The sequence below is a fragment of the Drosophila hydei genome, unplaced genomic scaffold, assembly GCF_003285905.1.
Source record: "Drosophila hydei strain 15085-1641.00,03,60 unplaced genomic scaffold, DhydRS2 tig00008114-arrow-pilon, whole genome shotgun sequence".
In the NCBI taxonomy this organism is placed as follows: Eukaryota; Metazoa; Arthropoda; class Insecta; order Diptera; family Drosophilidae; genus Drosophila; species Drosophila hydei.
The window spans coordinates 2,074,452-2,100,028 of NW_022045827.1; the positions used below are offsets into that span (position 1 = coordinate 2,074,452).

Sequence of the window (25,577 nt, forward strand, 5' to 3'; positions counted from 1 at the left end):
TTTCAAACAATGCTCAAGAAACGAACAGGAGTCTTTGCGGAACCAAATGAGGCACTCCCGTATAATACCAACATCATTGCCACCATTAGAACAGAAAATGAGGATCCCATATATTCCAAACTATACCCATACCCAATGGGCGTATCGGAATTCGTAAACGCAGAAACTCAAGACCTGTTAAAAAACGGTATAATACGTCCATCTCGTTCACCGTACAATAACCCCGTTTGGGTTGTAGATAAAAAAGGTACTGATGAACAGGGAAGGAAAAAGAAGCGTTTAGTCATAGACTTCAGAAAACTTAACCAAAAAACAATAGACGACAAATATCCAATCCCCAATATTGCCTCTATCTTATCCAACTTAGGAACAGCAAGGTATTTTACAACCCTAGATCTGAAATCCGGATTTCACCAGATCTTACTTGCTGAAAAGGACAGAGAAAAGACAGCCTTTTCTATAGGAAGTGGAAAGTATGAGTTTTGCAGGCTCCCTTTTGGCTTGAAAAATGCACCCAGTATTTTTCAAAGAGCCATTGACGATGTGCTCAGAGAGCAAATCGGAAAATCTTGTTATGTTTACGTCGACGACGTAATAATTTTTTCTGAAAACATGGAAAACCACGTCAAACATATCGCCTGGGTCTTAGATAAGCTATACGAGGCCAACATGAGAGTTTCGCCAGAAAAATCACACTTTTTCAAAGAAAGCGTTGAATATCTAGGTTTCGTGGTCTCAAGTAAAGGTATAAAGACATGTCCAAGTAAAGTTGAAGCGATTCGTAACTACGAATTACCAACAACTCTGTTTAACGTCAGATCATTCCTCGGCCTGGCAAGCTACTATAGGTGTTTTATCAAGGACTTCGCATCTTTGGCAAAACCTATAAGCGACATCTTAAAAGGCGAAAACGGCAAAGTTAGCGCAGGACAATCAAAGAAAATACCAGTAAAATTCGACGAGAGTCAACTCACGGCATTTGAGAAACTAAAAGAGGTTCTCGCATCCGAAAATGTAATGTTACTCTACCCCGACTACAAGAAAGCGTTTGATTTAACAACTGATGCTTCGTCCTTTGGTCTAGGGGCAGTCTTATCCCAAGGTGGAAAACCAATCACCATGATATCAAGGACATTGAAAGATAGGGAACTTAGCTTTGCAACAAATGAAAGAGAATTACTTGCTATAGTCTGGGCCTTGAAAAGCCTCCGAAACTATCTGTACGGAGTAAAAAATTTAAATATCTTTACGGACCACCAACCCCTGACGTTTGCAGTATCTGACCGTAATCCAAACGCAAAAATCAGGCGTTGGAAAGCTTTTATAGACGAGTATAATGCAAATATCTATTACAAGCCAGGGAAGGAAAACTACGTTGCTGATGCGCTATCGCGGCATAATATTCATGCCTTGGAAGACGACGCACAGTCAGACAGAGCTACAATGCATAGCGAAGTATCACTCACGTACACTATAGAAACAACAGACAAACCAATCAACTGTTTCCAAAACCAAATTATAATTGAAGAAGATAGAGTAGCCTCTGATCGTACAGTCATTATATTCGGTAAAAAAATCCGACATACAATTCACTTCTCAGACAGAAATTCGTTAATCGAAAGAGTTTACGATGTAGTCAAAAAAGACGTCGTTAATGCAATCCATTGCGAGTTACCAGTACTGGCATTCATACAACATAAACTAATAGAAACTTTCCCAACAACAATATTTCGATATACAAAACATATGGTAAATGACATTTTTGACAAGAACGAACAAAAAGAAATAACTGTAACAGAACACAATCGAGCCCACAGAGCAGCTCAAGAAAATGTAAAACAGATTTTACAAGACTACTTTTTTCCAAAAATGACAAAACTAGCTAACGAAGTGGTTGCAAATTGCAAAATCTGTAAAACAGCTAAGTACAACCGTCACCCACAAAAACAAATACTTGGAGAAACTCCTATACCTTCCTATGTGGGTGAAATGCTACACATTGACGTATACTCAACTGATAAAAAATACTTCCTTACATGCATAGACAAATTTTCAAAATTCGCAACCGTTCAACCCATTGCTTCAAGGACAATAATCGACATACAATCGGCAATTTTACAACTTGTAAATTTTTATCGACATATCAAGACGATCTATTGCGATAATGAACCCTCCTTAAAGTCCGAAACAATAAAATCACTATTAAACGGCCAGTATGACATTCAAATCGTAAACGCCCCACCACTCCATAGTACTTCAAATGGACAAGTCGAGAGATTTCATAGCACCCTCAGCGACATCGCAAGATGCCTAACAGCTCAAAGAAAAATTACAGATACCGTTGAAACGATACTCCAAGCAACTATTGAATACAACAACACAGTTCACTCGGTAACAGACAAACGTCCAATCGACATAATCCACTCATCCTCCCCAGAACTTAAAATTGAAATAAGAAATAAAATTCAAAAAGCACAGCAGCTCCAAATAAACAGGGTAAATGAAACAAGACACGATAGACAATTCCAAGTAGGCGATACAGTTCTTGTAAAGGCAAACAGACGTTTAGGGAACAAATTGACACCACTGTACAATGAAAACAAAATTGACGCAGACTTGGGGACAACGGTCTTAATAAAAGGGAGGGTGGTCCACAAAGACAACCTAAGGTAAACAAAACATTAAACCCTTTTTATTTCTTTTTATCTTTAGGATTTGGGCTATAATTCTCTTCGCCACAACGGTAGCGGCGAAACTTACCGATTATACGAACACAGATTACATACCGATCTCAGACGGATATGTAACCATTTGGACGGATTTCCAATATTTAAAACATTCAACTAATCTTACTCTATACTCAGCAATAGTAGAGGACACGAAGAAATTAAGACAAAATTTTCCACGATCACATATGAGACAGTTATTAGACACAGATATACAACATATAGAAGCACTAATAGCCACAGTAAATATCCATCATAGACATGCTAGGAGCATTAATATGCTAGGCACCGTTCTTAAAGTCGTAGCTGGCACGCCAGACTCCGACGACTTGGAAAATCTTAAATTTACACAGAAAGAACTTGTAGAATCAGAAAACAGGCAAGTAACTATAAACACAAAAATGCAAGAACAAATAAATAAGCTAACCGACACAGTAAACCTCATAACAAAAACAAAGCAAATAGATACAGAACATTTGTATGAGACACTGCTCTCAAGAAACAGAATAATTATTTCAGAACTAGAAACCTTGATGCTATCAGTAACACTTGCAAAGGTTGGAATTGTAAACCCCTCCATATTAGATTCTTCTGACTTAAAAAATATTGTTAATGAACACCCTATAAATATCACTATTACTGACTTAATGGAAGTATCTCAAGTTAAAGTCTTGCTAAATAATAACTTTTTACACTTTATTATAAGATACCCTAAGCCTAACATAGTATGTAAAAAATTAACAATATACCCTGTCCAACACGATGGCATTGTAATCAATTTCGCCGAAGACTACGATATAGCTGTTTGCGACAACCATGTAATATCAATAGGAAATTGTAGCACAGCCCTCACAACAACGTTCTGTAAGAAATTACCCTATACAACGTGCGCGCAACAACTGCACTCAGGTGGCACTGCACATTGCTCAACTCGACCCAGCCATCTTGAACCTCTAACCATCATCGACGATGGCGTTATCATCATCAACGACAGAGTGGCTATAGTTGACGAGCAAATGGTGAAAGGGACATTCCTCCTTACCTTTGACAACGAGATAAAGGTAAACGGCACCGTATATAAAAATCCAAAAAAATACGTGAGGAAATCCCCGAGACCAGCGGCATCCACGCTTCTAAATATAACGGATCATCAGGAAATACCGAGCCTGCCGTACCTACAGAAGCTAAGCATAAAAAACATCCGGGACATTGCTCAAATAGAAGAACAACTGGTAAAAAGACCAATAATATCTGGACTAACCGTGGTCATCATTCTACTTTCCTGCTACGCCTCAATGAAACTTTATCAAAGACATCAGAGGAGCAAACGTCAACTTGATCTTCAAGCGGTAATTAACAGTTTGAAGAACTCCGAGGACGTCATTCACCTAAGTGGGGGAGGAGTTAACACAATTGATCAGCAGAACGTAAATATTGAAGCTGACCATGCATTCTCAGCATAAATGCTTACGACACCAGCTGTCTCAAGCGGACATTGCACAACAGCGGAAGCGTCCACGCGCAACAATGTTGCTGACCAGCGACCTAGTACTGTATGCAATGCCAGCGTTTTCAGGGCTTAGGGCTAGCTTCTATTATAAGAACGATTGTCAAATAGAGTTAGTTGATTTTTGGAAATAAAGAACGTCGGTCATCGCCACGGAATTCACAAAGTCTTCTCATTTTTCGAATAAGTGTTAACGCCGATACTCCGTACGCGCTTAACATAATTTCGAAATCTTAAAATAAATAACTTATATATAACCCCCCAATGCATAGCAAGCGAGCATTAGGCAGTCAGTTGCACTCGCTTACAACATTCTTAAATATATTTGTTTTGTTTAATTTTTCCAAAGAATTTGCTGATGCTGCTGCTGCTCAATTTTCCAACAAATTGAGATGTGTCTGTTGCGAAAATTGTGTGGCCCGGCGGGGCCAGCCAGTGGCTCGTCAGCCACCTAAAAGCAAACTACAATTTAGCAAACCAAAAATTCAAATGAGCGATGGGCAGCTGGTAAAGCGACCGCAGCGCTTGGCGAAAAAGTGCCTCGGCTTTGATTAATTAACTTAAAACAGCTATTGACATAAGCTCACGCACGCACACTCACACAAAAGCACACACAGACATAGATACAGCGCATGACAGTGGCATAAATTTAATTGAATTGTGCGGCGTGCGCCATGTGTCATGTGGCATGACCTGCATTTGCGCCACGCTGCCTTTTTCACAGCTATTAATGAACTTCGGCCGATAAGCTACAATAAATATATATTTGCTGTCTAAATATAAATATTGATGTATATATACATTTATATCTATATTTAGACAGCAAACAGATAAAAATGAGCAAAGATATTTATATAAATATCAATGTAGAAAGTCTAAATTAATAAATATTAAAATAAATAATAAAATTCTCAATGGTGCATATCATATACAAATGTCAAATAAATTTTAATATTGTTTTAATTTTAAAGTAAATTTATTTAAAAATTGCTTTTTATTTACTAAAAGGTATGATAAATTATTATATTTTTATTTCGAATAATTTAATTTAAATTTGTATATTTACGAGGTGTGTTTCACAGATATGGCCAACCTTAGTGTTTTTTATTATTATTTTAATATTCGTATTTATTTATTCATGCATTTCTATATTGAAGCCAAATGTCCAGGCAAATCAATTGTCAAAAAAGTCGAACATATTGGTATAGTTGAGGGACATGAATGCCTCATAAAAAAATCGAAAATGTAATATGTGAGTAAAATCAAAGCACGTAATACTCTTTGACCACTCCTCGTGCATTTCCCGTTTGTCAACAAAACATATATATAAACTCAAATGCCTTTGAGTTCTAATTTAAATTGGATTAAAACTTTTTTATGGCTCATTTTAAAATCACATTTTTTGGCAAGGAAAATCCAGATTTTCACCCAGCCAACGATTTATGTGTAACATTCACGTTCAAGTGCCTCCATAAAAATTAAGCTAGATTATGCGACGCTTAACATACGAAATTTCAACAGCAATTTCGTGGGCTCAACTGCTGTGTTTTTCCCATTTTTTTTCATTTTTTCCCTCTTTTTGGTATGCTACACGCGCCAATAATAATAATATTTAATTTACTTGACAGACGCGGCGTATGCGCAACGTATCGTGCCCTCTGCTTCAGCTTCAAGCAGAGCAGTTAAATGTTTAATGAATTTGGAGTGCTTAGCGCGTTGTGCTGTGTTATGGATAACTTTATTAACTGTCAGACAGAATGAGGAACTGAGAAGGAATAGCAAAAGCAATAGATGAAATTCAAGGTGAAAGTAATTATGTTAAAAATTAAAAAAAAAATTTCATTTTGATGAAGTGCTTGGTTTTATGAAAAATTTAAATAAAATCTTAAAGTAACTTCAGTTTTCCTCAACTAGACATTGGTTCGAACCTATCTGTGTACCAGTATTTGTATGCGTGCTAAGACCTTGACTTGGAAGACTATCGAAATGAGCGCAAAACGTTGCAATTAGCTAAAGGCTAGGCATTGCTTAAATTATTTAATCTTTAGCCCAGTCATTTGCTTAGCTTCTGTGGAAAATTGACCATTGATTTGAGCTGTGATTCGAACCACTGACTAATTTTGTAGTTGTTTCGTCTTTCCGACTATCGAAAATGGGAGCAACAGTTTCCGGCGCTCCATGTCAACGACATCGACACAATTATACTAAATTTCCGTGCGGAAATGTAGCGCACCTTGCTGCCAAAAAAACATTTTTGAATGTCTGCCACGCCTCTCTGCCACCCGCTCAGCCCCTTCTTTGGCTGGCTGGCAAAAGTTCAATTTCGCATTCAATTTGCCATTTCCACAGAGGCTGAACAGAAAATTGCCAAAAATCCAAAAAAAAAAAGATGTGAGTATTCAAACAATTTGAGTTTGGTACGAATGAATGTGCACATGCCGTCATGAATGTTGTGCGTGTGTGTGTGTGTGTGTGTGTGTGTGTGTGTGTGTGAGTGCGCGTGTGCTGGTGTGTGTTTGCGTTTTTATCGCCAACGACTTTGACTTTGTTGCCGCTGACGTTGCCTGCGGCTCTCACTCACACATTGATATAGACAGTTTAACGATAACACACGCACACCTTATACACACACTTGCGCACACACACGCAGTCACGCTTCGGTTGCAGCGACAACGGCAACGTGTCGAGCATAAGTAATGTTTATTTTATTTTATTTTCCACATGTAAAACATGGCAAAAAAAAAGCAGCAAAGTAAAGACTCCACCCCGCCCTCCAATCCGCAATACACTCACGCAAATTGTCAAAATTTGTTCGGCACAGTGGCACAATTTGAGGCATCAAATGGGATATAAATGCTAATAAATTGATCGATAAAAAGGTTTGAAAAAAAACGAATGCAAATTGCTTGGCATTTGCAACTCTCTTTGATTGTGTGTAGAGTGACTATCGGCTGCAGCAAATAAAGTGGAAATAACAGGCTAGATTATATATTGTAGAAACAATCAAAAAATGTACTCACGATATATATATTTATAGCAAAAGTTTTCAAATAATTAATGCATTTGTGATAGTGCTGCGTGACAAGCGATTATGTAGTGATGGCAGTAGCTGCACAACAAAGATAAAGTATTACAAAAGTATCGATATTTTGATATGCAATATTTTGATATGCAATAGTGTTACTCAGTATTGTTCATTATCGATGCTATCGAGATTATGATGAAGATATCGGTGTTTTCGAGGCAGAAGCAAGAATTTAAGGTAAATATAGATTATTAAAGACATTCACTCACCATTCATAACCACTGTGCGTAGGCAATGTTGACCTTTATCCGATTGTTGTTGTTTGTTGCTGCTCCTACTATTGAGCTGCATTCAATTTTGCAAAATTGACGCCGTAGACATCTTCGACAGCAGCTCGCTAAAAAAAATAAGAAAAAAATTGAATTTCTGAATGTGGGTGGCAAAAAGAATGATTGTTTGTTAAGTAATTACATTGCTGTTATTGTTGTTATTGTTGTTGTGCCTGTACTTGCTCTTGGCCAATTTAATTTTGTGGGCGCCTGACAGGGCACAACAAGACAAACTGTGGCCCAAATTATCTGTGCGACACGTACAATAACCGGATATGTGTGTGTGTGGATGCCATGCAGCTGCCAGACTCAAAATCGAATCAATAAAAGCCCCCCAAACATATATGCATGTTTCTGCAACTGCTGCAAGTGAAGGTGACCGCAGCTGCTGCTATTTTCGCCATCCAATGCGACTTTAAATAAATTTCAGCAGCAGACAGAAAGCATAAAGGGATAATAATGAAAAAGAGTCAGCAATTCGAATTTACGGAAAGATATCACTCATACGCCACGTGCAGCGCGTCAGCTTCAAGAAGTGGCTCGCTTCAACAGCTTGACATTCTTTTAATTAAAATATGTTAATGCTGATGCCAGTTTATGCATGTACGCGTAAGACTGCATCGGAATTTTCGCCCAGAGCTGATTTTAAAATGCGCAGCAAAGTTTCCAGTAAATGTCAAATGGCCTTGCTGCTGCGTCTGTTAAGGTCGAACCGCAGTGCAACAGGCGAATTTGACATTTACATGAATGCAAACAGCAGCAGCAACAAGGGCAACAGCTGCTGTGAAACAGTTATCAAAAAACTTTATTAAATTAAATATTTATTTATTTTTGTTTTCATATTTCATAAACGTAAAATGAATTCCAAATTGGGAAAAATTTCAAGTGAATGGGCTTTGGCTGATGCATATCTATTAAGCTTTGAACCTAAACAAATTTAATTTATTTTTAAATATCTAACAAATATTTTAAGAACTTATTTATCTTAAAATATGATTTACTCTTCTCATAGACTTTGAAGCAGGCACCTTATTATCTAACTTTCACATAGATTAAATCTATAGAATAATCTTAAATATTTTCCATTGTATTATTCCCCTCAATTTTCTTCTTTTATGTTTTCATCTCTCTCTTATCTTGCTTGAAACTTGTTTGCGCCACTCATCATCATATATAATTCGCTACTTGAATCGTTGCACTGCTCAACGTACTGAATAATTTGATGTTGGTAATGTACACGACTGTATATACATATATACACATATATATATATGTATATATGTATATAAGTGCATTACAAGCGAAACTTGAGGACTCGAGTTAAAGACTGCCTGGAGAGTTGAGCTGCAGCTGCACTCGAATCCTGTTGCTGAAGTCAGTTTACGAGCAGCTTACAAACACACAAGCATACACAGATATTTGCCAATGATTTGCCAGGTCACGCTCCATTTATTGGTGGGCGGATTGAGAGAGACAAAGTGCAAGCAGCTCCCAAAAGTATGCAATGAGAAATTGCAACACTGCAAAGGAGCAGAAGAAGACGAGGGAGCAGGCGACGCCAATCGAGCGTTAAAGCCACAGATTCACACACACACACACATACACACTCAGACAATAAGTGCTATTGACTGGGTGTATGTGTTGCACACAAATCAAATTATCTGTTGTGAGAGCCGTGTAAAAATAGCACCAGCCAGACGCTTCTTAACTTATATATTTGGTAGTCACACACACACACATAGACACACCCACAAGCTCAAGCACTCAAAATAAATCATGTAACTATAAATCGCAGTAGAGAGAATGCAATTGCATTATTTTCACTGTCATCATTAAAGCGCATTAAAATCAGTGGCCTGGGTCAAATGGCGTCATAAATGAAGCAGAAATAATAATGCTCCTTACTTATTGAAATTAATGATTATTATTTAAAATATATAAAATATCCACACAATTTCATAGGCTTATGAATAATATACAATTCAGCTTTCTGTCTGGTAGCTATCGATAGTTATTGTAGAATTGCAATGTCTTGCATTACAGTTCAGTGTAAGCTTTTGTACTCTAATTTACTTTGAACTGATATGCGATTTTAATTAAATAACTGCAATAAAATACATTTAGCAACAACATTTTAATACACTTTAACATTTTAAGCACATAAAAGAATTCAATTAAATAGTATATTTTAAGACGCATTGCGACATTTTTACACAGCTGTTGGCAATGCGGCTAAAGTCACCTACATATATACATATGAATATGTATGTGCGTGTGTTTGCATGTGTTCAATACATGTAACAATTACATGTTCACGGCCACACAATCGCATTGGCAGGCGCAGTTGCGGGCTGCATTCATGTTCACATTCCGATGTCGATTCAGATTTCCATTGGCAGCTACCAAGCCTCGATTGCCAAAGTGTCAAAGGTTGTTTTTGGCTGCCGAAGGACGCGCGCGCAAATGCGTTTATCCGAAACGGGAAATGTTTCCAAATGGCTGCTAAATGCTTGAAAAAAAATCGAGAAGAAGAAGGTGGAAAAAACGAAATGAAATGAAAACTAAGAGAGCAAAGTAAAACACGTTGCCAAGGTTAGTTAAATGGCAATGCCATATGGCCGAAAGCTCCTTAAAGTGAGCAACAGGACGAGGACGATGGGCATTAAGTGACATGTTTCCCTCTCTCTTGCACTCTAGCTTCTCTCTCTCTCCCTCGTGAGTTAATGATACTTGTCATTATCAGCACGCATGGCTGCTGTCTTATCAGCGACATTGAGCACATTCATTAAAGCACGCACACGCATACAGACGCACAGCCACACACACACACCCATACGCATAAGATGCTCGGAGATTATGTATACGCCCTTTTCCAGTTTCAAGTGTTTTGCTGCGCTGCGTGTCTAACTTAATGTGGCAACATCTTAGGCAGCACGCCCCTCTAGCTACGCCCTACGCTTAAGTGATAAAAATATCGCAACCTTCACACACACAGCAGCCACGCCCACAGTTCGCGCGAGTGTGGGTTGCACTTAAATCTGTTCTTGTTTCAAGTATGAATGGCGCACATTTTAGCCACGACTCGTGCTCAGTTTAAGTGACTGTTTCTTGGCACGACATAGCCGCGCCCCCACACGCCCAACGCCACCCACTTGTTAGGTTATCTATAGACAGAATTCGAGCTTCTTCGTCTCCTGCCAGCCATGTCATAACTTGTTGCTCTGCTTAACTTTGCTCTCAATGAATTTTATAGTTTCGCTTTCGCCTTCGACATTCTGAGCGCTGCCTTCTTGTTGTTCTTAAATAAGCACAAAATTGTCTCTTAGCTTTTTATGTTGCCTCTTACCATCTCTGCCATTCCTCCCCATCTCTCTGTACATCGTTTCTGACAGTCTGCGCTTAACCAAAATGTTGTGTGCATTTGGTAGCAGGCAAGTTGACTTTAAATATTTAACAAGCGCAATTATTGGAATGGCTATCCAACTAAGTTTGTATTCATTTATGAAACATTTGATAGATATACATATATATTATTTATGTCTATATTTTATGAAAGACTTCTCTAACTTTCCAAAATCAAAGTTAAATTTAATGTCTTCCTTAACTGTTTGGTTTTGCCTTGTTTTGTAAAATTTTGGCCACGTTTTCCAGTTCGCCAAAGTTGAAAAGTTAAAGTTTACTGCACTTCGGAACTAGTTCGTAAAATATCGCCAGAAACGTATCGATTTGTTATCGATGTAGTTGCCAAGGGAAATTCGCAGCAACTTGATATCAAGTGTTATTTTGTGTGTATAAAACTTTGCACTTGGAACTTGAGCAAACGTTTAGACGGGCTTTTTATCCATTGCGTTTCTTTTCTATTAAATATTTTTATATTATTTTTTATTATTTTATTATTATTATTGAAAATGTATTTTCATCTCTAAGTATGTATTTTAAAACAGATTTTCCTAAGGTACATAAACAATTCAAATTTTTAATAGACTCACTTTGTTATAAGCACGATATATACGCACGTGTATATTTGAATATCTTTGAAAAACAAACAGCTTATTCATTCACTTATGCTATATGTGTAAATCAGGCCTTATGAGCAATCATTGCCAATAATAAACAAATTTCGAGTTCAAAGATATTTTACGAGCTTTGTGCACAGCAAATAAACACATGTTCAGTTACCTTAATGGCTACTTATTATACAAATTTTACGTATATGTATATGCATATATTGAATATATATATTCTGAAGTGTACAAGCACTTATATGTAACATTCTCTAATTAATGAACTCATGCTGCATAATTGGAATTTTGCATACATCGTCGTTGAGTATGTGTCATTATTTTAAACACCTAGCCAAATGGCAAATATTTTCTCTAGTACTAAGGATTATATAAACTAACAAATAATAATAATTTGGCTAAAATTAAAACATTTTTTTTTTAAAACAAATTTTTACATATAAAAAAAATTTAAACTATATTTCTTTCGAGAGAAAGAGAATTATAAAATATAAACGAAGTGAAAAAATTAACTTCAATGTCAATCCTTTAAGAAAATAATAATTTAAATCATTATATTAATAGAGGAAATAGTAAAAATATTATTTTCATATGAACACTAAATATTTTTTTTAAATAACAATTAGTATGTTTGACATTTCAAAAATGTCAATCTAATCAGTAAGTACATTCCATAGTCGACTACACCAATGCCATCTGCTCTCTGGCCTTTGATTTCATGTAGTTTTGCTGCGCCTGCTGCTGTCCAATTCAATGCAGTTAGCACAAGCGTTTATCAAATTGTCCGCAAAACCAGCTCTAGTTCATGGCCCCTCGCCCAACCACTGACCCCTGCTCTACAGCACCGGCTGCTGACCCATCTGTCGCCATCAATCAGTTTCTGAATGACAATCGCGGCAGTGCGTCCAGTTAACGCGCATGTAACCACGCGTAACCTCAAACAAACAAGGGGCGTGGCTGGCCACCCAAAGTGGAAGGTCCCGCACGGCATACCCTTCACCTTTCACCAATAGCTCCTGACATAGTCGTGTGACCTGAAAGGCTGAGCTCTCCATGCGGCGGTCACTGGTTGGACTTTGTTTTTTTGGCATTGGATTTTGGTTTTGGTTTGGTTTGGGGGCACAGCTTTTGGCGCACATTTTATCCAATTTTTATGGTTGTTGTTGTCAATTAATCATATTAATTATCGATCTTATTGTTGTTTTAGTTGTTGTATGTAAATTTGTGCTGGCTGAAAGTGAAGCTGAAACTCAACACGAAGGCCCGCAGCCCGCAGCCCGCAAACAAACTATTTTATGGCCAGTTGGCTTAAAATTATATTTAACGACAATTGACCAGGCAACAGCAATAGCATCAACAACATTAACAACAATAACAGCATTTACAGCCTGGTCCTTGCTTAAAATAAAAAATCTAATTATCTGCTTCAATGGCGAATTTTAATTAAATAAGTTTTATGCAACTGTCGTTGTTGTTGTCGCTCTCGCTCGATGTTGTTGTTCCTGTTGTCGATGCTGCAAAGTTAATTAAAAAGGATAAGCACGTTATATCAGCCCACACACACACCCACACACATACACACTAACACAAACACGCATATACTTCCTTTAGCAAGACGCGGCAATTCCTTACAGTCATATAAACTTTATTTTCTTCAACTTTTGCCAACTTCTTCGACAAAACTTGTTTGAATTATAAAGAAAAATAAAAATAAGCTGCTTTGCGGAATTAGCATGCCAATTTTTAGCATTTACTGGATTATTTCAAATTTTTTAAAACTAATTAATATTTGTTTCTTAAGAATAGCGGGAAATCTAGCTAAGAATAGGAGTTATATTTGGCAAAATGTTTACAATACATAAAATTAATATTTAATATTAATAAATACATTTTATTATTTAATACATTAAGTTAAAATCAAACTAAAATAAAACAACCAACAAATTAACATAAAATACAATTGAAATGAAAATATAATTAAGTTAAAATGAAACTAAAATAAAATATTAGTTAAATTCAAATAATATTGGAATTATATAACCTAAAATTAATATATAATTAAAAAATGAAGTAATATTATTAAAAATAAAAATGAGAATGAATTAAAATAATAATTATTCATTAATATTTATTTTACTTAAACATTACAGAAATAAAATAAATAAAAAAAAAATAAAAAATAAAAAAGCAAAAAAAATGTATTTCATATTATTTTACTAAGAAAAAAAATTTTTTTCTTTACCCAACAAATTTAAAAACAACAATAATTTATTTAAAATACTTAAAGCATTTATGTTTTCTGCCTTCAGTTGATGCTTGCTTTATGCAAATTTCTTACCAACAATTTCCCGAACTTGTTCGCCTCTCTGTTCCGCTGGATGTGCGTCTGTCGTTGTGACCGTAGCTTCTCGAGTTTTTCCTAAGCGAATTAAGGAAAGCTTATGATATGCCAAGCCGCAAAAAAAGTAAAAGAACGAAAGAAGCCGAACGGAAAACTCAAGAACTGCTTAACAACTCGCCTATGGGGTAAAGTGTAAAAGTTTTTCACTCGAATGCTGTGCGAAAGTGTGCGGCAAACGAAGGAAATGCGGGGTGAAAGTGGGTGCGGGGAGGGGAGGGTATGGGTGACCATTAACTTTCGAGTTGTCATGTGAGCTTTGTGGGTTTTGCTGTGACAATTTATGCCAGGCGAAACTTTGTTTTTCACTTGCATTCAATGTGCGCATTTGGGGTGTGTGTGTCGTTGAAGTATTAATAAGCACACACACATATACACAAAACCACACACACGCACACACAGCCGCACAGACAGCATTAATGTTTCTACGTTGCCTACGCAACTATCTCCGAGTTCTGTGCGATTGGCTGGCAATTATATGGAAAGCACACATATGTACACACACACACATGCACACACACACATACACACACTGCCTCGCACACTCACACAAAAATAGTTGTGCGTCACATTGCGCCAAAAACTTGCTTGTGGCTGCACTGCAAAACAGAAACAAAGAAGTAAATGTCAACATGGAAGTCTAAATACCCTGAAGAATATATTTTATGTATTTAAGGTGTTCGTTATAAGATTTAATATAATATATAATAATCATATACTATATTAGTTCCGCTTTATAAGCGACTTTATCGTTTTGCGAGTAGAGGAGCGAAGCTCACAATTCCAATATTTCATTAAAATTTCTTAAGAAATTTGCTCCTCTAAAGAACTTTAACTTATATCATAGTAATGCCAATGCCTCTATATATTGTTTCTATATTACATTTTACGCTATCTAAGTCAGCAAAATATTTAAAAATTAAAAACTTATATACGACCAGGCATAAGTTCAGATATTTCCTACTTTACTTATATATTTTAGCATATTTTATCATAATACAGCATATCATATCATATCTTATAGCATTTAAATAATAGTGAACCGATTTAAGAACAGTGTTTATTAAAATATATGATAGTTCTACTATTAAATTGGTAAGAAGCTTAGATTATGGAGCAATTGATAGATAGAGACTGAGGATAGATCCATATCAATCGCCATTTAGCTAGTATTTAGCCGGTTTATAGAACGGACAGCTGATTCGACACATTCATGAGACAGAGGTAAGCAAGTGTATACAGTATATCTTCTCAAAGCCCTCTTCTTCGTTACCTTACACAGGTTGTGGCAAAATTGAAATACCTAATCTAATAGTGTATAAAATTGGCGCAAAAGGAATATAAAATCCATCTGCCCTTCGCCCATACTCTCTAGCTGCCTCTCGCTTTAAACTTGCCCCCTCTATCTCTCTCTCTCTCTCTCTCTTGCTAGCTTCTCTGACCTTTTTTTAGACATTTTCTGCTTGAATTTTCAAATGTGCAACTGTTGAGTATTTATTAGTGTGTGTGTAACTGTCTGTGTGGCGCTCGCTCTATGTGTGTGCGTGTGTGTATTTGGGCAAGTGGGGTCTTGTGGCACGTTTTGGGTTTATTGAAAGCGTGGCTTGTGCTTGTGCTTGTGATTGTGCTTGTGCTATTCCCCTGTGTGTATTCACGCTTGGCTACAATTATATATCAAGTGCATTGAAGTGTGTTGGCTAAGTTGGCAAATCCAAAGCCAATCAGATAACTATAAACAGTCGCTGCTGCCGCTCAAAAGTAAAAGTCAAGAACTAAGTTCTTTTTATCCGATTATCTGGACAATATATTTGCTTGTCTGCACTCCATAAAATTGTCACATTATCAGTCGAGGTCTTTCGCTGACGCCCAACATTTATCTAATCTAAAAAGCAAACACGCATTTGCCTTGTACCTGAACACGTTTCCATGGCCTGGGGCCACTAAATTTAGCCCGACTGACAGCAATGCCAATTATGCCAGTAGATAAATTCAACGAAAATTGAATAAAGTTGTGAACTTAATTTTTGGGCACGCGAGGAATTAAATAATATAAAACAATATTTTTCTAGACGTTTTAAATATTGTTTGTGCTTATTTTAAATATTTAATAAGATAAAATGTTAAATACAGAACTAATCTAAAGGACTACCGATTTAAATGCCCAGAAATTAGGCTTGAATAATATTTTCATTTATTACAGAATATATAAATACTATCTTAAATGAAGAAACTATTCACATTGACTCGATATAGCCAACTTTTGCCCTGACTATAGCCTTGAGCTGGTCAACAAACGTATCGCAAACCGCCCGAAAGCGACATTCCGGTATCTTGGCCCACATGCAAACAAAGGCTTTCCAGACTAGTGTATTCTTTCTTTAGTTAAACTTATAAAGAAAATTTTATGAAACATGAAATTTGGTTGAGTTTTATAAAAAAATATAATGAAGGTTTCAAGTCAAGAAAGATTCTTAAACAGGAACTGAAAAGAAGATTAATTTTTTATATCATGGAGTTGAAAACAGAAAATACAAGCATAAAGTCTTTGCACCTCACATTTCATCAAAAAGTAAGCAGAAAAGGCTCTTAAAAAACATGTCTTGAGCATAAATAAAAGCGCTGTAAATCTTTACGCACTTTGATGTGTTTTGTCAGCTAAGTTGAGCAAAAGCCAGAGCGAAAAAATCACTTAAAGTATTTAATTACAAAGTGTAAAACGAGATAGCGTTCAAATAGACAAATACGCATACAAAGCAGCTAGCAAAGCGAAATAAAATCAAATTGCGAAACAAAATGAAAATATGCGCCATCTGGCGGCTGCGGGGGGCAAGAGAGACGATGTGACGTTAGGGTCGACGGAAATAGCGTGAAACAACTGCAGCAGCAGCACTGACTGACAGCAGGCGACAGGGAGACTACAACAGGTGGCAGAGGGAGCGTGGACAAAGCACAGTGATTCAGAGCTAATAGTTTTAGTAGTATATAAAAAGAAGGAAATGTTTAGGATTGTTAAAGTAAAATAAAACATAAACATAACATAACTAAATTTCTTATATTTTATGCATAATATATATTTAAATATTATTAATATAATATAATTAAATATACATTTACTATCCAGCAAATTCTTCTCACTGTTTCGTTCCTTTTCATTGCTATTGCATTCGATGCCAATGGACGCTAGATGGCGCCTGCTGACATTTTGCAACTGCAATTTATTCCGCCAAGCTTACGCTTGTTTCTGCTTTTCCTCTCCCTCACTCACTGTGTTATGTTTAATCTGTGCATGAGTCTGTGTGTTGGCACTGCCGTTGGCTTTAGAAAAAATATTAAGTATGCTCACTCAGTGTACGTATTTATGCAAATAATTGTTTTTGGCGAGTCGCTCGCGCAGCAAACTGTTCGCAAAGTGAAAGCTGTTGCTGCAATTTTAATCTTGCAACTGCTGCAGCTGCAGCCAAGACAAACAGAGCGTGCGGTGCGGGGGCGTAACAGGAAAGCAGCAGTTGTTAACTCTGATTTAATGGCAATGGAGGAGCTACCTGCGCTCGACCATACTTAACTGCCCAACCTGACCTGGCCTGGCTTCCTATTACAGTAGCTGCTGCTGTTGCAGCTTCTTCTGATCCTTGTCCAGCTGCCACCATGGCAAACGGAAGTGGCTACGTGCTGTGTGCTCGACGTTTGCGGCGGCGGCGGCCCGTTTACGTCTACGTGCTCCGGTTCCTGTTCAGAGGGGCTTTAATAGGTTAATGGCAGCAGTAGCATCAGCAGCAGCATCAGCTGCTAGTTGCAGTAGATGCATAGACCTCTCTCTCGCTCTGTCTTTCTCCCTCTCTCTCTCTCCCTCTATTTCACTCACTCCCTCGCCACTCGACAGCCCGTTGGCATTATGATAAATACACATTTGCAGCAGCAGGCTCTACGTCCACGCGTCCGGGCGAATGGACTTTTAAATTACTTGGCCTGCTGAAAGTTGAAGAAAGTTATTGCCCCGTCAGACGGGGCCGAGGTCGTTGTTGAGTGTTCGCCAGTGGCTATTGAATCAAAGCGCATTTCCGACAGCAATTTGCTCAATTTGGACGACGACAAAAAAACAAGTTTCAAGAGTCGTTTGCATGAAATGCTCATAAGTTGTCACCATAAACACTTAACAAGGTCCATTGCTGTGCAGCCATCGTAACTGGGCTTAATGGCTGAGCAGTGAAGTGCCTTTTACTTAGATGTATTGGTACGGGGTATATGTTTATTAGATATATCGTATAAAATGTGTATAGCATAATAATAGAAAAATCTTTTAAGGAAATACTTTAATAAATTTTCTACGGAAATAAAAGCAAAAAGTTGTGGACTGAATAAACAGCTTAAATCTACATCAATGTAAACAGTTTAACCTGCAGTAGCTTATTACTCTTATTATTCTACAACATTAATATTTTTATTTAATTTTTCATTAAATTTACAATATTATTACAATTTACAATATTAGATTATATTAAAACCAAATAAATTTATAATATGTTGCGAATTAAAGTCAATGTTGCCTAGTCCTTGTTTATTGTTTATATGAAGATTCTCTGCGACGATTTGTGTACTGAGAGTACTGAAACCTTGAAATATTTCTGATGTGATTTTTATTTGTTCAGATTTTTACGGGATAATTGTTTAAAATAAGATATTTCCAGAAAAATATTTATTATAAATTGGTTTGCTATAGAGAGAACCTTAATAAAATTTTGAATATTAATAGTAATAGTTGATATAAAAAAAAAAAAAAGGTACATAATGTATTATATAATAATCTAATATATAATATTTAGTAGACAAAAGATTTTTCCAAAGAAGATTTAATATTCATATTTTCTTTCGAAAATCTGAAAGAAAAAATCATATTAATCTACATAACAGAGAGAAAGAGGTAAAAACATTCCAACTTCCATTCTCTTAATAGTCGTCTAACTTTTAATTCTAAATTCAAGACACCCTTTAGCAGGGTCCTTGAGTGGTGGGTGTAAAAAAGCCACATAAAATATGTGGCAAGCATGCGGACAATGTGCAATCTGTGCCAGGCACATGTCACCCGCACACACGCCGTGACAAAAGCGAGATGTCAGAGGCAGCAGCAGTAGCAGTAACACTAACGCCAGCAACAGTAGCAGCAACAGCAACAATGACAGCGACAGCAGCTGTGTGGCAGTAGCAGAAGGAGAAGAAGAAGCAGAAGCAGAAGCAAAAGAAGCAGCATAGAACAGAAAAACTATAATGACAGCCTCTAGACAAAAGGCGCTGCTGGGCGTGTCGTGTAGGTGTTTGAGCGGGGGCGTGGGCACAAAACTTTAATGGTGTCAGTAATTGTTAACTCAAGCGACGTTTATTTCCTGCCTGCTGCCTGCTGCCTGCCAGCCGCACTGTTTGTCTGTGTGTGTGTGTGTGCATTGCAGGAGAGAGAAAGCATTGCATACTTTGTGGCGCTTTTATTATACAATATTGTACATCTTTGCTTGGCACTTTAACGCCGCTGTTAAGGATATAAAAACAAAAGTCAAGTGTCGCCAGGCAGCTGCCACACACGCACACACACTCATTCTATATAAGTTAGCTGTTACAACTGCTGCAAGTATATTACGTATACGCCATGTGGCTGCTCGTGCTTTCTTTTTAGTGCGCAAATTAACTGATGCTGGCATAACATTTAATTAACACTTGACTCCCGCACACACACACACACACACACACTGTCACACATTTTATAAAATTACCCACATTTGTCAATTTGATGTCAAAATGTGAAACTGGCCAAAATAAAATAAAAAAAAAAAGGAGAATGCCTGGAATGCTTGCTGCCGGCCACAACAACAGCCACTGCCGCTGCCACAGAGGCAGCCGCAGCAACAACAAAGTCGTTATAAATTTGTCTAGACGCCTTTTGTCTAGCGAGGCTGGCATGACTGGCATCGCACACAGACAGAGGACAGAGGACAGAGCGTACAGCAGTAGGACAGGCCCGCAGCACTTGAGTGACATTATTGTCCTTATTGAATCCAATTCGGGTGACATTTTTGTCAAGCCGTCGGGCGACACAATTTGTCTGGCTGCCACATAAAAATTGTTTTAAATTACTTCTTAATTTGACTTTTTCTTCCCACTATATCTCTCCCTCTTTTCATTTATGCTGTCTGCCACCCTTGGCTAAGCTTGCCAGCCATTTGTGGTTAATAATATGTTTGCCTGAATTATTTATATACCATTAATTAGGTCGACTTGGCCAAAATGATGTGAGGTAGACTTCTTGGCTTAACATTTTTCATAATTAAACAATCTTTAATTTCTTTGCATTTCTAAGAAATTGAAATTCAACTTTTCGTGCTGTTTGGGTTTTAGCAAACATTCAACAAGCTACACAGAGTCAACAAAAATAATTTTAAGTCAATTTTGGCAATAGATAAAGCAAATATTTGCAATTAAAATACACAAAATTAAGATTTTGCTTGAATACGTTTAAGAAAATCAAGAAGTGAAAGACTTTTAAATGACCTACCAATAGAAAAATTTATATATATATAAATATATATATAGAATTATATATATAATAAATATGAAAAAAATCTATAAGTCCAATTTTATTCGCTTTTATATACTACCTTTCAGCTATGTCTTAGAACACAAAAATCTCAATAAAAATTTAATCTGTCCCGCTTCCTTCAGCCTGTTACATACATTTTCACAAAACTCTTATGCCCTAATGCCCCATCTGCAAAGGGTTTAATAATAAAAAAATTCCAAATATTCAGAGAAAACTTAATATATGAAACAATAAAACTCTACGCAGCCTTAGCTAAATATTTAATATGTAACAAATATATTTATGTCAAATCCAATTGCTGCACAGATAATTCATCAATTGTTGTTCTGACTTTTGTCAGCATATATATATTTATATATATATGTAACCTGCCTAATATATGATTTATAGAGAGTTGCACAGCATGGCAGACATCGATTTGTGCCGAAATTTTATCTGTGTCCTTCCAAGTGATTAAGCAATAAATCCATATAGAGGTTGACAATGAATAATGAACTAACCGAAAATAAGGAAACTGTGAAAATATGCGAATGTGAAATGTGAGCAAAAGTAAAGCCATTTGCCACTTGACTTGGTAAGCCAAGCGGGGGAATAGGTGTCCAGGGTAGTCCTCGTTTAGGTTGTCTTCCGAAAGTCATTTCTAGTTTTGGCAGCAATGGCTTAGGCTACTGACTGGTTTCGACTGGTTGTCATGTAATATTCTGCTGCTATCCTGTGTCATCATCATTGGCCAGGCTAAGCACGTTTTACTGTTAAATATTTGAGCAAATATTAAATGTAGTCGAAAGTCCAAGACGTGACACATTTAATGGGCCAAAATCGAATTTCACAAATGGCCAAAAGTTGGACTTTAAGCGCATAATTTGTGCGTCAATGAACAGCGTGAAGAGCGCAACAGTAAAGCACGACAACACGAACGTAATTTAAATGATATTGCAGTTTATTTTTATCAACAACATTTCATATGAAATAAATGATGCCAAAGCAGGGCGCAGAGAGACAGAGCGGCCAGGTCTAATGCTTGCCTCTGTCTGACTCGTGCTCATAAACGTAAAACGCTTAGCATTTGAGACAAGCGAAAAACAATTGAAACAGATGAGAGTGATTAACTTAAAGATACCTTGTAAAAGACTCGAAACAGCTGGAAAAAATTAAATAATTTCTCTGAAATTAAATAATTTTGAATAATTGTTTTATAAACAACAAATATAGACCCGTATACAGATATCGATATTTAGCCTTTTGTGTGAACCAATGAGCACTTGATTGATTTATAAAATAAATCGAATTTGTTTTGACTGTTGTTATTTGGATTTTTGGTTATTCAAATCAAATTATCTACCAATTGTGCTAATTGGCGCAAATAAATATATCGATACCTATCGATTTCTGATCACAAACAGAAAAACTTGATTGAGCTATGCAAACAGTAACACAAATTTTGATTTTTAGTTATTCGACTTATCAAATCTGTCAATTGTGTTAAAGAAACGATATCGATATTTATCGATTTGAAGAAAATACGCTTAATTATTGAATATTCAATTATATTTGAATTTGGTATAATAGCTATTAAGCTGCTGCTTCAAAGACAAAAGCAGAAAATCGATATATATCGATCAATTTATGTTACTGAATCGAAAAAAAGTATATTCCAAACTGCCCACTCTCTGTAATTTATATTGATTCTATGTTAATATAATTAGGTGAACCCAAATTATCTGCCGGATTACATATTCTACGTGTCAAATCCATGTACATAAAAAGAAACCACCTTTTGGCTCACTTTCAATTTGTACAGAGTATATAAACACAAATGTACAGCGACACACACACACACACACACGGACAAGTAGAATCGTTTGTTCGCGAGCCACGGGCAAGGGAAGTGCTGAAGGGGTGGCAAAAAGCGGGCACGGCTAACAATGCCGCCAAATGAAACAACAAAAAACATGGCCATAACAATAAAAGCACAACAATAAACAGTAACAACGAGCACAACGTGGGCAAGGATGTGCGCGCTGGCAAGGACGTGGGCACAGGAACAGGAGCCATAGTTACGGTGCCACAGCCAGGACAGAGACAGAGATCCTCATGGCCATGCGCTTGCCAAGTGTACCAGATTAACGAAATGTTTGTTAAATGGCCCTCGCTTTATATTGTTGCTGCTGTTGCTGGTGGACAGGCGGTTAAGTGCGGCAAGTGGGCGTGGCGCTTAATTTGACAGCAAATGGCGCCACATTCCAAAAACGCAACATAGACAAGACCCACGCTAATAAGCCAGTGCCAAACGCTTCCGTTTAGCCTAGCTCTTTAAAGAGCCAGAGCCCCCAGCTCCGCTCTATGCATAATCTTAAGAACAAACCGTTTGCAAGTCAAAGCATTCGAACAGCTTAAGCAGACATTTTAATTAATTAAAAATAAAATAAAAACCAAATATTATGCACAAAGCATATTTATACATATATAGACATGTTTTCCATTTTCATTTTAATTTCTATTTTCATTTGCCTAATGCTTGTAAAAGCAGCTTAAAGGATAAGTAAAATATGCTCCTTGAGATAACAATGCTGGACAATTGCTTAGATACATATTTTTTACATGGTATTAGTCAACGTTTTTTTAATTTATTTTATTGCAACAAATTAATTTTTTTCTTGCTTCAATGTATTTTATTCAGGTAGTTTAAGGATCAAAATTATGTTAATATATTTCTATTTTTTTTTATTATTTTTAAAATGTTACAAATTTTAGTCCTACTTTTAGTTGCTATTTTTGCCATAAATTCTTGATAATTGAGGCTATTTAAAAAATTAATGAAACATTTCCAATAAATATTATAATTATATAAAAAAAATATTTATTTCTTATAGTAAATTATATTATAACATGAAGTCTTATAGTAATACCTATTCTGTACCTTTCTCCAATATTTAGTTTGTTCTTTTATTAAAATATCCTCAATTGTGGTTACATATCTTTTTTAATATTTGCGCCTCAATACACATGAATGATTTCTTTGTCGAAAGTGCAAAACTCAAAGCACAGCTCAATACGTTGTGGCAAATACGCACAACAACCATACAAACATTGTTACACACGTACACGTACACGTATATAAATATATAATACGCTGCCATATGTATTTGTATCCATGTATGTGTGGATGTAATTTCAATTGATTTGCCGTCAATTTCATTTTTGGCCCGAGCTAAAAGGCAAAAATGGCCTGTGGCAAAAAGTGAACACATACACACACAGAGCAGCAGCAGCTACATGACGCTAACATTGATGAATTATTGTGCCGTTGAAGCCCTCTCACACTTGTATACGGACAACACGCACAAATAAACACACACACATTACGCATACGCAGCATGTGCCAAGTCAAGTTGCGGCCGCCTGTCAGCAGCCGCTGCCCCCGTTCTCTTTGCCTTTGCCATCGTATTTGCCCCGCTGTCTAACCGCAATCATTCATCATCCAGTAATAACAACAACAACAACAACATGTTGCTTTGCTGTGGTTAGCCTGGCTAACCATTTTCCGCTCATTTTGCCTTCCTTCATCGCCTTGACATCGATATGGTGTTGATATACACTTTCAATGCACCGACATCGTTAATGTTAATGTTATTCTATCTATTGCCTCTGCTGCCTATCTCTGTTTGCTGTTTTACCTTCCTTCGCAATTATAAGTTTTGGTATCCTAAGTCCCAGAGGAGCTTCGGTAATCCGTCAGTTCGTTGTATGGAGCGTGAAATTATATATGTATATATATTTATTTATATCTATATATATCAATACACAGAAGTAGCAACGAGAAGGTGCGAATTGAGAACTTTAGTTATCTGTGTGTAAAACAATTGATTTAAAAACGTTTAAGTATCGATATCTCTATCGCTGGATAACTAGGTCGAGTATGCCAATTAAAGTTATCAAAAATTAACTTGAGCAGCGAATAAGCCAATAAATATGGGAATTGAGAAATATCGATAACACTGCATCACTAAATCAATAGGAATATAGAGCATGCCCATTTAAGTACTTTTGATAATGTTAGCGAGGGAATTTTAATTTACAATTTGGGAATTTCAAAATATTGATATCACTTTCATAAAAGCTGCATCAATGAGTTGATAGATATATGAAATATGGAAATTAGGAAAATCATAAATAAATAGAATAGTTAATTGGCATTATTAAAGTCATAAAAGATCAATTATATGATTTTCTTAACTTTCTAAAGTTCACAAACATTTTATTTAATTTGATTGCCAAATGGTTTACTTTGCAAATTGTTGCCATTTAACTTAAGCTAAACAGACATTAAAAGCAGCCCAAACAGTCGGCAAAATGAAAGAATATAAAAAGCTGAAACTGAAAAGTCATTAAAAATCACTTGAAAGTGCTTAGACTGCAATTTCACTTCACATTTGCGCCTCATTATGCTATACGGCGCAAAAGGAACACGAATTATGGCCAATGCATAATGGCCGTTAAAACTTTTTTTGTCTGCCCAAGCAATCTAAAAAATTGGAAAGAAACAAAATGGTAACAAGCTGCAAAAAGCGTGGTGAGCAAAATAAAAAACGAAAGAAAAAAAGAACTGAATAAAAAAAACTCACCCACACGCATACACAAAACGGAACGAAGAATACTGAGCCAAGGTAAAGGAGCGGCACATTAGACCAAAACTTTTACAATAATACATTTGGAAGCGACTGATGGCCAGCGCGTCCTTGGACAGGATAAATATAAAAGAAGAGATGTATGCGCCACACGCACACACACACACACTCAGACAAAATGGAATAACTACATAAAACAAAAAAAGTGAAGGAGAAGAAAGGAAAAAACGACAACTCAGATAGAAAATTCAGCAGAGCGCAGCTCCGCAACTGCGCGGCTGTCAATACAAAAACGAACAATTAGATGGGAGGCAACTGGACAGGGTGTATGTGGGTGGTGTGGGTGCACAGGGTGTACG

General features: G+C 36.6%; 1 protein-coding gene across 1 annotated transcript in view; it reads left to right on the forward strand.

The window, feature by feature from the left end:
• LOC111599080 overlaps window positions 1-25,577 on the forward strand; it is a 55,471-nt gene that overhangs the window by 25,783 nt on the left and 4,111 nt on the right. The gene's annotated exons all lie outside the window — the stretch shown is intronic.